The sequence below is a fragment of the Lissotriton helveticus genome, chromosome 3_1, assembly GCF_964261635.1.
Source record: "Lissotriton helveticus chromosome 3_1, aLisHel1.1, whole genome shotgun sequence".
NCBI lineage: Eukaryota > Metazoa > Chordata > Amphibia > Caudata > Salamandridae > Lissotriton > Lissotriton helveticus.
Window position 1 is genome coordinate 1,202,156,013 of NC_136061.1, and position 13,959 is coordinate 1,202,169,971.

Below are 13,959 nucleotides of genomic sequence, written 5' to 3' on the forward strand. Positions count from 1 at the left end.
AAAAGGGGGTGGTGATGGACAGAGTATCTGAGTTAATCAGAACACTCCTACCCAGTCAACAGATCAAGGCTTGATCCATCACCGTTTTTTAGCTCACTGCACCATCCCAGTTCAGAACCTGGCTATATGCAAATTAGTCTGTCCCTGGCCCAGTGCATCATGGGAACAGGGCAGACCAAACTACCAAGCCAATTCTTCACTGGAAAGGAAACAAGCTTCCGGGGACCGGTTTCTGGCATTACAGCCGTCTTCGGCCCGGCTTGCTTGAATCCTGATGGTGCAATGAGCAAGGGACTCATGTCTGAGCATACCCTTCCACACTCATGGTGGCCAAAAATAATTACAAAAAGGGGGTGGTGATGGACAGAGTATCTGAGTTAATCAGAACACTCCTACCCAGTCAACAGATCAAGGCTTGATCCATCACCGTTTTTTAGCTCACTGCACCATCCCAGTTCAGAACCTGGCTATATGCAAATTAGTCTGTCCCTGGCCCAGTGCATCATGGGAACAGGGCAGACCAAACTACCAAGCCAATTCTTCACTGGAAAGGAAACAAGCTTCCGGGGACCGGTTTCTGGCATTACAGCCGTCTTCGGCCCGGCTTGCTTGAATCCTGATGGTGCAATGAGCAAGGGACTCATGTCTGAGCATACCCTTCCACACTCATGGTGGCCAAAAATAATTACAAAAAGGGGGTGGTGATGGACAGAGTATCTGAGTTAATCAGAACACTCCTACCCAGTCAACAGATCAAGGCTTGATCCATCACCGTTTTTTAGCTCACTGCACCATCCCAGTTCAGAACCTGGCTATATGCAAATTAGTCTGTCCCTGGCCCAGTGCATCATGGGAACAGGGCAGACCAAACTACCAAGCCAATTCTTCACTGGAAAGGAAACAAGCTTCCGGGGACCGGTTTCTGGCATTACAGCCGTCTTCGGCCCGGCTTGCTTGAATCCTGATGGTGCAATGAGCCAGGGACTCATGTCTGAGCATACCCTTCCACACTCATGGTGGCCAAAAATAATTACAAAAAGGGGGTGGTGATGGACAGAGTATCTGAGTTAATCAGAACACTCCTACCCAGTCAACAGATCAAGGCTTGATCCATCACCGTTTTTTAGCTCACTGCACCATCCCAGTTCAGAACCTGGCTATATGCAAATTAGTCTGTCCCTGGCCCAGTGCATCATGGGAACAGGGCAGACCAAACTACCAAGCCAATTCTTCACTGGAAAGGAAACAAGCTTCCGGGGACCGGTTTCTGGCATTACAGCCGTCTTCGGCCCGGCTTGCTTGAATCCTGATGGTGCAATGAGCCAGGGACTCATGTCTGAGCATACCCTTCCACACTCATGGTGGCCAAAAATAATTACAAAAAGGGGGTGGTGATGGACAGAGTATCTGAGTTAATCAGAACACTCCTACCCAGTCAACAGATCAAGGCTTGATCCATCACCGTTTTTTAGCTCACTGCACCATCCCAGTTCAGAACCTGGCTATATGCAAATTAGTCTGTCCCTGGCCCAGTGCATCATGGGAACAGGGCAGACCAAACTACCAAGCCAATTCTTCACTGGAAAGGAAACAAGCTTCCGGGGACCGGTTTCTGGCATTACAGCCGTCTTCGGCCCGGCTTGCTTGAATCCTGATGGTGCAATGAGCAAGGGACTCATGTCTGAGCATACCCTTCCACACTCATGGTGGCCAAAAATAATTACAAAAAGGGGGTGGTGATGGACAGAGTATCTGAGTTAATCAGAACACTCCTACCCAGTCAACAGATCAAGGCTTGATCCATCACCGTTTTTTAGCTCACTGCACCATCCCAGTTCAGAACCTGGCTATATGCAAATTAGTCTGTCCCTGGCCCAGTGCATCATGGGAACAGGGCAGACCAAACTACCAAGCCAATTCTTCACTGGAAAGGAAACAAGCTTCCGGGGACCGGTTTCTGGCATTACAGCCGTCTTCGGCCCGGCTTGCTTGAATCCTGATGGTGCAATGAGCAAGGGACTCATGTCTGAGCATACCCTTCCACACTCATGGTGGCCAAAAATAATTACAAAAAGGGGGTGGTGATGGACAGAGTATCTGAGTTAATCAGAACACTCCTACCCAGTCAACAGATCAAGGCTTGATCCATCACCGTTTTTTAGCTCACTGCACCATCCCAGTTCAGAACCTGGCTATATGCAAATTAGTCTGTCCCTGGCCCAGTGCATCATGGGAACAGGGCAGACCAAACTACCAAGCCAATTCTTCACTGGAAAGGAAACAAGCTTCCGGGGACCGGTTTCTGGCATTACAGCCGTCTTCGGCCCGGCTTGCTTGAATCCTGATGGTGCAATGAGCAAGGGACTCATGTCTGAGCATACCCTTCCACACTCATGGTGGCCAAAAATAATTACAAAAAGGGGGTGGTGATGGACAGAGTATCTGAGTTAATCAGAACACTCCTACCCAGTCAACAGATCAAGGCTTGATCCATCACCGTTTTTTAGCTCACTGCACCATCCCAGTTCAGAACCTGGCTATATGCAAATTAGTCTGTCCCTGGCCCAGTGCATCATGGGAACAGGGCAGACCAAACTACCAAGCCAATTCTTCACTGGAAAGGAAACAAGCTTCCGGGGACCGGTTTCTGGCATTACAGCCGTCTTCGGCCCGGCTTGCTTGAATCCTGATGGTGCAATGAGCAAGGGACTCATGTCTGAGCATACCCTTCCACACTCATGGTGGCCAAAAATAATTACAAAAAGGGGGTGGTGATGGACAGAGTATCTGAGTTAATCAGAACACTCCTACCCAGTCAACAGATCAAGGCTTGATCCATCACCGTTTTTTAGCTCACTGCACCATCCCAGTTCAGAACCTGGCTATATGCAAATTAGTCTGTCCCTGGCCCAGTGCATCATGGGAACAGGGCAGACCAAACTACCAAGCCAATTCTTCACTGGAAAGGAAACAAGCTTCCGGGGACCGGTTTCTGGCATTACAGCCGTCTTCGGCCCGGCTTGCTTGAATCCTGATGGTGCAGTGAGCAAGGGACTCACATCTGAGCATCCCTTGCTCATTGCACCATCAGGATTCAAGCAAGCCGGGCCGAAGACGCCTGAAATGGCAGAAACCGGTCCCCGGAAGCTTGTTTCCTTCCCAGTGTAAGAATTGGCTTTTGTAGTCTGGTCTGCACTGTTCCCATGATGCACTGGGCCAGGGACAGACTAATTTGCATACAGCCAGGTTCTGAAACTGGGATGGTGCAATGAGCTAAAAAACGGTGTTGGATCTAGCCCTGATCTCTTGACTGGGTGAGAGTACTCTGCTTAATTCAGAGACTCTGTCCATCACCACCCCTTGTTGTAAATTATTTTGTCCACCCTAAGCGTGGAAGGGTATACTCAGATGTGAGTCCCTTGCTCATTGCACCATCAGGATTCAAGCAAGCCGGGCCGAAGACGCCTGAAATGGCAGAAACCGGTCCCCGGAAGCTTGTTTCCTTCCCAGTGTAAGAATTGGCTTTTGTAGTCTGGTCTGCACTGTTCCCATGATGCACTGGGCCAGGGACAGACTAATTTGCATACAGCCAGGTTCTGAAACTGGGATGGTGCAATGAGCTAAAAAACGGTGTTGGATCTAGCCCTGATCTCTTGACTGGGTGAGAGTACTCTGCTTAATTCAGAGACTCTGTCCATCACCACCCCTTGTTGTAAATTATTTTGTCCACCCTAAGCGTGGAAGGGTATACTCAGATGTGAGTCCCTTGCTCATTGCACCATCAGGATTCAAGCAAGCCGGGCCGAAGACGCCTGAAATGGCAGAAACCGGTCCCCGGAAGCTTGTTTCCTTCCCAGTGTAAGAATTGGCTTTTGTAGTCTGGTCTGCACTGTTCCCATGATGCACTGGGCCAGGGACAGACTAATTTGCATACAGCCAGGTTCTGAAACTGGGATGGTGCAATGAGCTAAAAAACGGTGTTGGATCTAGCCCTGATCTCTTGACTGGGTGAGAGTACTCTGCTTAATTCAGAGACTCTGTCCATCACCACCCCTTGTTGTAAATTATTTTGTCCACCCTAAGCGTGGAAGGGTATACTCAGATGTGAGTCCCTTGCTCATTGCACCATCAGGATTCAAGCAAGCCGGGCCGAAGACGCCTGAAATGGCAGAAACCGGTCCCCGGAAGCTTGTTTCCTTCCCAGTGTAAGAATTGGCTTTTGTAGTCTGGTCTGCACTGTTCCCATGATGCACTGGGCCAGGGACAGACTAATTTGCATACAGCCAGGTTCTGAAACTGGGATGGTGCAATGAGCTAAAAAACGGTGTTGGATCTAGCCCTGATCTCTTGACTGGGTGAGAGTACTCTGCTTAATTCAGAGACTCTGTCCATCACCACCCCTTGTTGTAAATTATTTTGTCCACCCTAAGCGTGGAAGGGTATACTCAGATGTGAGTCCCTTGCTCATTGCACCATCAGGATTCAAGCAAGCCGGGCCGAAGACGCCTGAAATGGCAGAAACCGGTCCCCGGAAGCTTGTTTCCTTCCCAGTGTAAGAATTGGCTTTTGTAGTCTGGTCTGCACTGTTCCCATGATGCACTGGGCCAGGGACAGACTAATTTGCATACAGCCAGGTTCTGAAACTGGGATGGTGCAATGAGCTAAAAAACGGTGTTGGATCTAGCCCTGATCTCTTGACTGGGTGAGAGTACTCTGCTTAATTCAGAGACTCTGTCCATCACCACCCCTTGTTGTAAATTATTTTGTCCACCCTAAGCGTGGAAGGGTATACTCAGATGTGAGTCCCTTGCTCATTGCACCATCAGGATTCAAGCAAGCCGGGCCGAAGACGCCTGAAATGGCAGAAACCGGTCCCCGGAAGCTTGTTTCCTTCCCAGTGTAAGAATTGGCTTTTGTAGTCTGGTCTGCACTGTTCCCATGATGCACTGGGCCAGGGACAGACTAATTTGCATACAGCCAGGTTCTGAAACTGGGATGGTGCAATGAGCTAAAAAACGGTGTTGGATCTAGCCCTGATCTCTTGACTGGGTGAGAGTACTCTGCTTAATTCAGAGACTCTGTCCATCACCACCCCTTGTTGTAAATTATTTTGTCCACCCTAAGCGTGGAAGGGTATACTCAGATGTGAGTCCCTTGCTCATTGCACCATCAGGATTCAAGCAAGCCGGGCCGAAGACGCCTGAAATGGCAGAAACCGGTCCCCGGAAGCTTGTTTCCTTCCCAGTGTAAGAATTGGCTTTTGTAGTCTGGTCTGCACTGTTCCCATGATGCACTGGGCCAGGGACAGACTAATTTGCATACAGCCAGGTTCTGAAACTGGGATGGTGCAATGAGCTAAAAAACGGTGTTGGATCTAGCCCTGATCTCTTGACTGGGTGAGAGTACTCTGCTTAATTCAGAGACTCTGTCCATCACCACCCCTTGTTGTAAATTATTTTGTCCACCCTAAGCGTGGAAGGGTATACTCAGATGTGAGTCCCTTGCTCATTGCACCATCAGGATTCAAGCAAGCCGGGCCGAAGACGCCTGAAATGGCAGAAACCGGTCCCCGGAAGCTTGTTTCCTTCCCAGTGTAAGAATTGGCTTTTGTAGTCTGGTCTGCACTGTTCCCATGATGCACTGGGCCAGGGACAGACTAATTTGCATACAGCCAGGTTCTGAAACTGGGATGGTGCAATGAGCTAAAAAACGGTGTTGGATCTAGCCCTGATCTCTTGACTGGGTGAGAGTACTCTGCTTAATTCAGAGACTCTGTCCATCACCACCCCTTGTTGTAAATTATTTTGTCCACCCTAAGCGTGGAAGGGTATACTCAGATGTGAGTCCCTTGCTCATTGCACCATCAGGATTCAAGCAAGCCGGGCCGAAGACGCCTGAAATGGCAGAAACCGGTCCCCGGAAGCTTGTTTCCTTCCCAGTGTAAGAATTGGCTTTTGTAGTCTGGTCTGCACCGTTCCCATGATGCACTGGGCCAGGGACAGACTAATTTGCATACAGCCAGGTTCTGAAACTGGGATGGTGCAATGAGCTAAAAAACGGTGTTGGATCTAGCCCTGATCTCTTGACTGGGTGAGAGTACTCTGCTTAATTCAGAGACTCTGTCCATCACCACCCCTTGTTGTAAATTATTTTGTCCACCCTAAGCGTGGAAGGGTATACTCAGATGTGAGTCCCTTGCTCATTGCACCATCAGGATTCAAGCAAGCCGGGCCGAAGACGCCTGAAATGGCAGAAACCGGTCCCCGGAAGCTTGTTTCCTTCCCAGTGTAAGAATTGGCTTTTGTAGTCTGGTCTGCACTGTTCCCATGATGCACTGGGCCAGGGACAGACTAATTTGCATACAGCCAGGTTCTGAAACTGGGATGGTGCAATGAGCTAAAAAACGGTGTTGGATCTAGCCCTGATCTCTTGACTGGGTGAGAGTACTCTGCTTAATTCAGAGACTCTGTCCATCACCACCCCTTGTTGTAAATTATTTTGTCCACCCTAAGCGTGGAAGGGTATACTCAGATGTGAGTCCCTTGCTCATTGCACCATCAGGATTCAAGCAAGCCGGGCCGAAGACGCCTGAAATGGCAGAAACCGGTCCCCGGAAGCTTGTTTCCTTCCCAGTGTAAGAATTGGCTTTTGTAGTCTGGTCTGCACTGTTCCCATGATGCACTGGGCCAGGGACAGACTAATTTGCATACAGCCAGGTTCTGAAACTGGGATGGTGCAATGAGCTAAAAAACGGTGTTGGATCTAGCCCTGATCTCTTGACTGGGTGAGAGTACTCTGCTTAATTCAGAGACTCTGTCCATCACCACCCCTTGTTGTAAATTATTTTGTCCACCCTAAGCGTGGAAGGGTATACTCAGATGTGAGTCCCTTGCTCATTGCACCATCAGGATTCAAGCAAGCCGGGCCGAAGACGCCTGAAATGGCAGAAACCGGTCCCCGGAAGCTTGTTTCCTTCCCAGTGTAAGAATTGGCTTTTGTAGTCTGGTCTGCACTGTTCCCATGATGCACTGGGCCAGGGACAGACTAATTTGCATACAGCCAGGTTCTGAAACTGGGATGGTGCAATGAGCTAAAAAACGGTGTTGGATCTAGCCCTGAACTCTTCACTGGGTGAGAGTACTCTGCTTAATTCAGAGACTCTGTCCATCACCACCCCTTGTTGTAAATTATTTTGTCCACCCTAAGCGTGGAAGGGTATACTCAGATGTGAGTCCCTTGCTCATTGCACCATCAGGATTCAAGCAAGCCGGGCCGAAGACGCCTGAAATGGCAGAAACCGGTCCCCGGAAGCTTGTTTCCTTCCCAGTGTAAGAATTGGCTTTTGTAGTCTGGTCTGCACTGTTCCCATGATGCACTGGGCCAGGGACAGACTAATTTGCATACAGCCAGGTTCTGAAACTGGGATGGTGCAATGAGCTAAAAAACGGTGTTGGATCTAGCCCTGATCTCTTGACTGGGTGAGAGTACTCTGCTTAATTCAGAGACTCTGTCCATCACCACCCCTTGTTGTAAATTATTTTGTCCACCCTAAGCGTGGAAGGGTATACTCAGATGTGAGTCCCTTGCTCATTGCACCATCAGGATTCAAGCAAGCCGGGCCGAAGACGCCTGAAATGGCAGAAACCGGTCCCCGGAAGCTTGTTTCCTTCCCAGTGTAAGAATTGGCTTTTGTAGTCTGGTCTGCACTGTTCCCATGATGCACTGGGCCAGGGACAGACTAATTTGCATACAGCCAGGTTCTGAAACTGGGATGGTGCAATGAGCTAAAAAACGGTGTTGGATCTAGCCCTGATCTCTTGACTGGGTGAGAGTACTCTGCTTAATTCAGAGACTCTGTCCATCACCACCCCTTGTTGTAAATTAGTCAAATACCCAGGCTGATATTCCGTGAACTAGACGGGATGCTCAAAGGAGTTATCTGGGGTGGTACATGATGAAGACTTGCTACTGAAACTGTGATTTCCAGAGGGTGAGGGGGGACTTGCCATTCCAGATTTCAAACTATACTGCCTGGCTGCACAATTGCAGTGAATGGCTAGGTGGAGGGCAGAGCTCTTAAGCGCAGTTATCACTGGGGGTCCGAGGCCACCCCTCAGGGTGTTCTTCACTAGGGCATTGCTAAATTCTGCTCTACGAAAATGAGAACACAGGGTGACTGAAGTTTCTCCAGCACTTGAGGCAAGTTTTGTTTTGAACTTTTATGCATTTATTTAATCGATGTGCACTCAGCTTAAAATTGCAGTTTGCACACACAGATTTTTACAAAGTGTTTGGTAACACAGTCATGACCTTCAGAACTCCTTCGATCAACTGCGTTTAAACAAGCCCTGTCTTTACTGATTGACTCTGATTTTCATATTGTTTAAACCTCATGGCTTCAGGCAATACAACAGTGCGCTTTAAGTTGAGCACATAACTACAACGCTGCTGCCTCTCTAGAGCATACCTTTCCATAACCTTGCATTTAAATCATTTACTTAATTCACAAATGTCCCTCATTCCTTGTTTCAGAACCGATTACATTAAATGCCGAAGAATCGCTAGCAAGATAAAAAGCCTTAACACTGGACCAGCCAATCGGGTTCCAGCACTAATTACTTATGGTAAGGGTAGAACCCGCCCAAACAAATGTTTTTTGGGCCAAAGGAATAGTTTTGCACAAAGAATTAGAACATTGTTTTATGTTATAATTTTTTTGTAGTGTTTGACCAAGTCTTGGTCCTGAGGAGAACCTGAAAAGATTTCAAGGGTTTCAAAACGCGTGACCCAGCTAGTTGGATAAGACATTAAGTTGAATAGACTACAAGCAGCTAACAAGCATGGCAATCAGCCTGTTGTTCCATTTGCTCCCAACTAGCTGGTAATGGCAGGATTCACATTTTGACTAGTGTATACATCTGTTGACCGCCATTCTTTTGAACTAGAAATGAAGGATGTCTGCCTATCAATTGTTATGTTTGTATATGCACATGTTTTTAATTTTGTATTCATTCTTGTGAATATATATGTTGTATATATGTCTTGAACCGGTGTTATTTCATGTACAACATGTTTGAAATGTCCATTACTCTTTTTTTCAAAGAAGCAAAGTAAAACTTGAAGGTGAATTAAATCACTAAGACCACTAAATCCAATACGGGGGTCCTGTTTTTTGTAGTTTTCAAATGAACTGTAGCACCCATACACCGTATAGTTCTGTTATATTTAAATTCTGCTCTACAGCATCAAACATATCCTAAGGTATACTGGCAGGCACAACACATTACATGTGGGTGAGGGATCTACAAAGAAACCGAACCAGAATCCCATATTCCAGGGCGCTACATCTTCAGGCTTTAAAACTGATACTGGGGGGGGGGGGGGGGGGGGGCGGAGCTTGCTCGCGACTAAGATGGCTGCTTGAGCGGGAAGCTTCGGACGTCCAGCTATAAATCTGACATTTATCCGACATCTGGAGTCACTATTTGACGTTCCCTGAGCCGACTTCCCTGCTGATAGATCTGCGGCAGGGAATACATCAACTTTGGGGTCTTGGATTGCCCGGACGGAGTGGTGAGCACTATTGGCAGCCAAGAGAAGGGCGGGCCTGGATCCCCGCACTACAAAGTTTAGCGGGCCGGCCTGGAGCATTGACGCGTGGCAGAGCTCTATGTAGAGTGTCCAGCGGCGAGGGTTAGCCTGTTCTGGGCGGGCCGCGAGTCTGGAGGGGCGCCCGACGTGCCTGCCAGGGTTGTCCGAATTATTTTTCCACTTCAGGCTGGCTGTGTAGTGAGGCGCAGGAACTGGTGGTGGAGCCCCATGCGGTCATCATTACAGCTGCCACTGACACAGACTGCTGGCTGGGGGGCCTAATGCCGGGGAAGCAAGGTGAGCCCCGCAGCGGACCTTGATACCCGAGCCGCCATTTGGTGCAGTTTCTACATGCTGCAATCTCCTTTTGTGGCTGAGGTGGCGGTGAGGCATGCCCGCCATTTCTTACTGTGGGGGCCCTGAATGTTCCTGTTGTTTTGTCACCTCCTGCAATGTGCCACGTGCTGCAGCCTTACTGTGTGTGGTGGGTCCCTGGAGCGCTAGATTTGGACCAAAGGCTGAGGAGCTGGTTGCCTTTGCTTGGGTGAACTCGGCAGAGGGAGGCGTAACTGTTTGCATAGGAACCTTTGATGGTATTGGGGCAAACCATATTGAGGCATTCCTCTCCGCTACGATGTACTCCCCTAGGGGTACTCCCGCTTAGGTCATTCAATTCCCCTGCAACCTTAACATGGTGGTGTTGCGTGTGACAGGACTTTGAGGCTGCCAGTGAGGAGGGGAGTGACCCTGGTGTGGAACATAGTTGGCAGAATCCTAGGCCTGGTCCTATAGTAGAACTTTTGTACAATTGGCAAGGTGGACCGAAAGCAACCTAAGCTCACATTCGATCACAAGAAATCTAAGGGGTGCAACACTACAGCAGATGATGGCGAAAATACCCCAGAACCGCCTCTAGATGCTGTAGAGGCAGACATACGCACTATGCTGACGGCGATGGAAAAGGGCCTACAAAGTAGTCTTTCAGTTCTTGGCTCTAAGATGGACTCTCTTTCCTATCGCAATGGCAGAATATCAGAAAGGTTTGACAAGCACGCACATCGGCTGGATATGACGGAACGCCATGACACAGAAGTCGAGTAAGTACAGACATCGCTGGACGCTGGCCACAAACAATTGGGAAGAGTGCTGCAGGTTCTGCAGGATTAAATGGAGGACTTGGAAGCGCAGTCTTGTCGCTGCAACCTTAGAATTACGGGCCTTCCGGAGTCGACCCCAACTGGCAATATGGAACCATTTGTTAAAAAATTACTTGTCACGCTACTAGATAGCAAGACTTTCTCATCCATGTTTGTTGTAGAGAGTGCGCACCGCTCCCTTGGTCCGCGTCCGGCACCTGGCGCACCACCACGACCCATCATAGCGAAGCTGCTTAACTATCGCAACAGGGACTCAGCACTGAGGGTCGCGAGAGACAGGCAACCACTGCAATATGAAGGCTCTACTATATCGCTGTTCCCCGATTTTACAATGAAAGTCCAGGAGGCACGCCAGCAATTTGCCCCTTTGAAAAAACAGCTCAGGGAGAATAATATTGACTATGCCATGCTATACCCAGCCAGACTCCGGGTTAATCGTCAAGGACAGTCACGCATCTTCACCGACCCGAAAGTCTTGCGGAAGGCTTTGAAAGAATGGTCTAAAGACAAGCATCGCAGCCCGGATAGTGCCTCATCGGAGGGTGCGGTGGGTGGCAGCCTGGATGAACAGGACTGATACTGGTGCTGCCCTATGTTCAGATAAGACTTTCACTCAAGGGTTTACTGCTAAGGGTTTGATTTGACTTATGTGGGGTCAGTATTCACTGAAATGCCTTTGTATATCCCCCCCTTTTTTCTTAACATCTCTACTATTAATGGAGGGAATCTCTGCAGGGGTATAAGGAGGTGGGAGGTGATTCTTTTAGCCTTTGTTCATTATTGCCATGACACATAAATCTAGGGTGATTATTGGTGTTTATATTTTTCTTCAGATGTTTCATATTCTTTTGCTGGCTTGCGGAGCAGAGGCCGGATCTGGACTTTTCCAGGTTTCTAAGTGAATAGCGTGCTACCTCTGCCTGCGAGTGTTACGCACATTGGGAGTATTGAGTATTGGTGGGAGGGGGAACAGGACCTCTATTGGCTTAGTAGAATTGTATACTACTACAGTTGATTCATCTTCAGAATGGTTCGCGAGGTCCGACTACTAGGTATCCATCTAGGCTCAGTTGGGGTCGGCCTGGCGTGGGAGGGGGAGGGTTGGGTGGTGTTTTTGTATTGCAAAATATTGTTTATGGACACTACTCACTATTTCCTTTAACAGCATATCTGGTAGGTTCTTAGGGCTAACAATGACAGGTTAACTCCACAAGCTGATATCACAGTTGGTAGTTCTCCCCACAGAGAGACAGCACATAGCAGCATACGAGCTCTCACATGGAATGTGAGGGGGCTAAATGACCACAGAAAGCTGAAAAAGGTACTTGCATACTTGACGAGACACAAAATCGACATTGCCTTATTGCTAGAAATGCATCTACCAATTGCTAGCCCCATGCTCCAACGTAGAGGGGATAAGGGTTTCGTGCATGCATCAGGCACTTATGGGGAGGGAGAACGTCCAGGTAGAGTGTTGGCTCAGTTATTAAAGAAGCAGCATGGTTACGCTGCTGTGACAGAACTTAAGTCAGCGGAAGGCGATACACTTTCTGATGACAAGTCCATGGCTGAGAGATTTAGGGAGTTCTATTCGAGCCTATATGCTACACATAGTTAGGGCACGGAGGAGGAAATTTTGGAATATTTAATATATATATCAAGCTGCCCTGGCAGACTAACACAGATCATGAATTCTGATGCACCCGTTGGAGAAAGAGGAGATACTCCTGGCTTTATCAAATATGTAGTCTGGTAGTGCCTCGGGGATAGATGGCCTGACTGTAGCCTTTTACAAGACATTCTTGTAATTGTTGTTGCCACACTTGATTACCCTATTTGACTACATGTGTGTGTCAGGCACGATGTAACCCACAATGAGAGAGGCAATAATAGTAGCTATACTCAAGCTGGGTAAACCCCCTGAGAAGGGTTCATCATACCGGCCACTTTCTTTACTCAATGTCAACACTAAAATTTCTGCCAAGATCCTGGCGAACAGGTTGGTCCCTCTGGTACCACTGCTGGTTGCCCTGAACAGGCAGGATTTGTACTGGGTTGCAACCTTACTTATAATCTGCGCACCTCCAACATACTAACCCAGACATCTCTGCTGTAGAGGTGTTTCTTGATATGGAGAAGGCCTTCGACTCTGTCGAATGGCCCTTAATGAGACAGGTTTTACTTCGGATGGGGCTGGGAGAGGTCTTCTTGCAGTTACTGGGGGTACTGTACAGTTCACCTATGCCAGGATAAAAATCGGTGACCTGGTCACGGACCCTATCAGTATTACAAGAGGTATGCGGCAGGGCTGCCCACTCTCTCCGATTTTTTATGCCCTGGTGGCTGAACCTTTGGCCTTCACACTCCGTGAATACCATAGACATAAAGGTACACGTATACCGGGATATGAACTTATAGTGTCGACATACGCTGACGACACGCTCCTCTATATTCGGGATCCCAAACGGCACCTTTCCTCGGTTTTGCAAGAGGTAGTCCGCTTCGGGGGACTTTCTGGTCTGTGCGTTAACTGGTCTAAGTCTATAATTTTCCCTCTGACCCCGTCCACTACTCAATATGACCCTGATTATCCTCTGCAGTGGACAACTGACCCGGTGCGGTATCTCGGTGTCCAGGTACATTCTGATTCGGAGGTCGTTTTTAAGGAAAATTACGGCGTGCTGATAAGCAAACTTGAAGATGAAATGGACAATTGGATTTGTTTGCCGTTGTCCCTCCTTGGTAGAATCTCTATTAAAAAAATGGTAATACTCCCTAGTTTTCTGTTTCTTTAAAAAAATATTCCAATGTTACTCCCTGGGGTGTTTTTTTAAGCGACTAACCACTATTCTGGTAAGACTGTTAGCAAGTGCGGAACATGTACTGTCATGAAAGTGGGAAAGTGTCCTTTGTTACTGGGTTTTCTTGACATGCTAGTTTGAAACGCAAAATAAAGAAATAAAAAAAATACTGATACTGTATTATGGTAACTAGACTGGCTTGCAGGAGTGGGAGGAGAATGGATTTGTTGCCGTCTTGAATATGTATGATGGTGGCAACATTGCTGATTTCTCAAAACTGAGAGATGCCTATGGAATCACATCTACCCATGGGGTGGATGTGACCACTATCAGTAAAACGGTGCATACCAGATCGTTAGAACCCATTCAACATAACTATCAAGATAGCCTACACTCCATAGATGTCAGGA

General features: G+C 48.1%; 1 protein-coding gene across 1 annotated transcript in view; it reads right to left on the reverse strand.

Moving 5' to 3' along the window:
• The window catches only part of LOC144824225 (interleukin-18-like), a 75,297-nt gene that overhangs the window by 38,210 nt on the left and 23,128 nt on the right, over positions 1 to 13,959 (reverse strand). The gene's annotated exons all lie outside the window — the stretch shown is intronic.